Source organism: Magnolia sinica, chromosome 4, assembly GCF_029962835.1.
Source record: "Magnolia sinica isolate HGM2019 chromosome 4, MsV1, whole genome shotgun sequence".
Taxonomy (NCBI): domain Eukaryota; kingdom Viridiplantae; phylum Streptophyta; class Magnoliopsida; order Magnoliales; family Magnoliaceae; genus Magnolia; species Magnolia sinica.
The window spans coordinates 30683722-30687731 of NC_080576.1; the positions used below are offsets into that span (position 1 = coordinate 30683722).

Consider the following 4010-nt stretch of genomic DNA (forward strand, 5'->3'; position numbering starts at 1 on the left):
TTTGTTGTAATTATAGCATTGGATGTGCTTTGTACTTCCTCGTCCACGCATCGATCTACCTCTACCATTTCCTCTTCCATGGAAATTAGTATTTTTCTACTGGTTTTGGCAATGGCTTTGTTGGTATCTGTGCCCTTTGCCTCTTACACGATTGTTAGCAAAACGTCCACCACATTGTGAACTTCCACGTCCACCATTGTTATCATTCAGAGTCAATCTTGACTCCAAAGCTTGTTCCATTGGTATGGAACTGGCATTCTTCTGCATTCGATACTCATGAACTTGTAATGATCCCATCAACTCCTCAAAGGAGAGTTTCTCAATATCTTTTGATTATTCGATCGCCACAACCACATGCTTAAACTTGGTTGTGAGAAATCGAAGTATTTTTTTCAATAACTTGGACATCTCATTACAAGAAAAACGGGCAAAGGCTATGACCAAAAACCGTAGCTAAAGACCTTTTGTTACGGATCTAGTCCGTAGCACGTCCGTCATTATTGGTGGGCTAGGTAAAGGTTAAAAAACCAATTGCTACGAATTATATCCGTAGCAATAGATATCAGTAGCTACGGACAAAAGTTGTAGCTATAATTTCTGTAGCGAAATGTAGCTACACATACAGATTAAATCTATAGCAATAGATATCACTAGCTACAGATAAAGGCCATAGCTATACTTTTTGTAGCGAATATACTTACGGCTACAGATTAGATCCGTACTAGTAGATATCACTAGCTACGAAAAAAAGCAGTGGCTATAATTTCTGTATCGAAATGTACCTACGGCTACAGATAATATCAGTAGCTAAAAGTGGAATAAAATCCGTAGCAATATGCTGTAGTTAGCAATAGCTACGGTTTTCAAAATAATAGCTATGGCCAAAATTCGTAGCTATTTTAAAAAAAAATTGTAATAATGATGCATGTTTCCATTGCAAGAACCTGCTATGATTGATAACTCATCTTAAGCTTAATGCTGATAGGAATAGTACATAAAATGCAATCAAGAAAAAAAAAACGATGCATTTATTACAAATAACAATCAAATCATACAATGCATCCCACATTCACATTTCTAAATAAATAATACTTCACTTTGCTTAACCTATCATAAGAATTACAACTAAGGCGTGCCCTCATGTGCAAGAAACAAATACACTCCAATACAGTAAATACCCTCCATATAATGCAATAATGCTCATGTTTTTACAAAATTTTCTTCCTTTAGATGGTCAATTTCAGTAAATGCAGAAGATAGAGCTTCTTCTTTCCCTAAAACTACAGATGTAACTTTTATGGACTTTGACACAAGATCACTCTCAAGTTTTGAAACCCTTCCCTTGAGAAAATGAATTTCATCCTCCAGTGACTTCTTTAGCTTATCAGCCTGTATAAAAGAGCATTTGTAGACACAATCAAACAAGCATGCCTTTATACACATCTCAAAAGAAAGAAAGACAAAAAAAAAATAATCTAAAAACAGGAATTACAACTTTCAAACAAATGAGGTTCAGGATACAGGGATGTACCTCAGCCTTGAATTTTTCATGAGCAAATTCAATTTGCTTCAATGCAACTTCATTCACTTGTGTTATTTCTTTATATTGTCAAAAGGTAGTAGCAGTTGGTCCAGGGGTGATCCACAATAAAAGGTACCATTTACCATGAACTAAAATTATGTATTATCCACACCTTGATTGGACTCACTACAAGGGTAATCTTTCAATGATGGCCCACTGCTTCTAATAATCACTATATGGGTAAGAAAATTACAAAAAGTAAGACTCATGAGATGACATATGTACAAATAGTGACAAAACTAGATGGTAATGACAGGAGGCTAAGAGACATCAAATTATTTATGAAGAACGGGAAAAAACAAAGATAAAATAAATAGTTAAAAAATTTACCATTTCAATATTGAACCTTGTAGTGGCAACATTGATCTGTGGGGCTAAAAATACATCAGCCTGCATATAAAAATCTCAAGTTAGTTGGGCCTTTGAGGTCCTCAGATGATAGTAGTAGAAGCCGGAGGCTCCATTCCTCAATGTCTATATCTTGCCAGCAGTAAGGCCCTGAAATGTTCACTCATTAACTATCCTAATTTCCAAATGCTCTTCTTCTCCAACATTCCATCCTTGTGTTCAGTCCTAGTCCAACTGAAAGAGATTTTTGAGAGAAACAACCCATATACTACAATTCTTACTTCTTAGTTTGGCTGCAACTACTTGAGAAATTCACCCACAACAATTCATATCTAGCTAAGAGATTGCATCTGTAAAAGATATAGAATTCCAACTCTGCTAATAAGATCATGGATGCATGTAAATGATATATTTATTATTATTTGGGGAGAAAAAACATCATTAGATATTGGATGATCCTGATTACTAATGATATTCTTAACATAATCAGCAGATTCAGACACACCATGCATCATTCATTCATACATACATGGAGGGAAAGATTGTCATTCTACAAAATATTATATGCATATATCCTTATTTGTGATTTCTCTGAATAGTTAAAAAAATTTTAAAAATAATAAAATAATAAAATAATAAAAAAAAGAAAGAAAGAAACTGCAAACACATGGATGTCACTTCCTAGTGTTGGATGAAGTGGTAACCAGCCGTTGGCATTCAAGTTCAAAGAGGACATGCAGAAGACATGTGATAGGGTGGAAAAGGATAACTGCACAAGTAGGGTGCAATTAACATGTGATAGGGTGGGATGCTCTACATAGAGAGTAAGAGTGAGGCTATGTCTGGCTATCAGGATAATCAAAGTGCAGCCACCATGCATGCCATTCTCAGGTTGAACAGGGTTATGACCTTCATCAAATTCTTACCTAGAAGTCATTACAGGAAAGTCAACATTCAAGGGGAGAGCATATCAACAGTATTCAACACAACCATCAATTGTATTCAAGAGTTTTGAAATTAAGCAAAAAATAAATAAATAAATAAATAAATCCCTCAATGCACAAAGGAAGCAAAAATGGTACCTCGAGCAGTTCTCGAAAATCCACTGATCAGCTCACATGGCTCTCCAATTCTGTACTTAAGTTAAATGATCGGTCCGTCGTGAGTTGATTCCACCAGGTCCACCTAACGTTGGGCCAGCCTGATTTTTATGCCACGTGATCTTCACAGTATGTGCTACCGTTTTGATAATATTGATGTGGCATGTGTTGTGTATAACAAAACTCTAAAGTGGGAAATTCAAAAATGACATTATAGATTTGGCAAAACTTACAAATATGAGTCCACTCGGAATAACATATTCCAACCAAACAAATTCCAAATAGCATATTCCCACAGCATCACCATTGAAGTAACATATGAACCTATATATTTCTGCATCATCTTCCAATAACTACCTCGATCTTGCAAATGTTATCCATACAAACGATTTGCCAAGATCAACTGGTGGTTCCATGGGCTAAAAATTATGATATTGGAGTTCCCGGATGAGAAATGTAGCATATGCCATTGCAGCACGTGTGCATGTCTGGCCCACCAGATGACCATATAGCCTAATTTTCAGATCATGGCACATATACAGTGATGCCCAACTACTGCATTGCCTGGACCTTGTGACATGTACTACATTGTCACATGTGAGGAGAGTAGGATTCTATATTTCTACTCATATCCTACTCATCCAAATAGCCATAGCAGAGCTCTTCCCACATAATTAAGCTACATCTTGTATACTTACATTGTACTTTTTTAGAGCAGGGGGGTTCTGGAAGCATGAAGCAATACCACAAATAAAAAAAGAGAAGTAGGATGATACTGATCGATTTTAAATCAAGAAAGACTTCGATGCATACATCATATCTACCCATCCACCAGGTACATTTATTACCATTAGCCGTTGGGACCAAAAATCAGCCCAAACCAATGCTTAGGCAGTGAAAACCAATGGACGGAGAATGATATCATTATACACATTTATAAAATCAGCCCATTTCTAAAATCATAAAGTAAATTTTATTTT

General features: G+C 35.8%; 1 long non-coding RNA gene across 1 annotated transcript; it reads right to left on the reverse strand.

The window, feature by feature from the left end:
* Nucleotides 1–1074: 1074 nt before the first annotated feature.
* On the reverse strand, nt 1075–1610 carry LOC131244436 (uncharacterized). The gene is made up of 2 exons (XR_009170278.1): nt 1532–1610; nt 1075–1389 (listed from the first exon to the last, which is right to left on the reverse strand). It is a non-coding gene; the product is annotated as an uncharacterized LOC131244436 (long non-coding RNA).
* Nucleotides 1611–4010: the final 2400 nt, after the last annotated feature.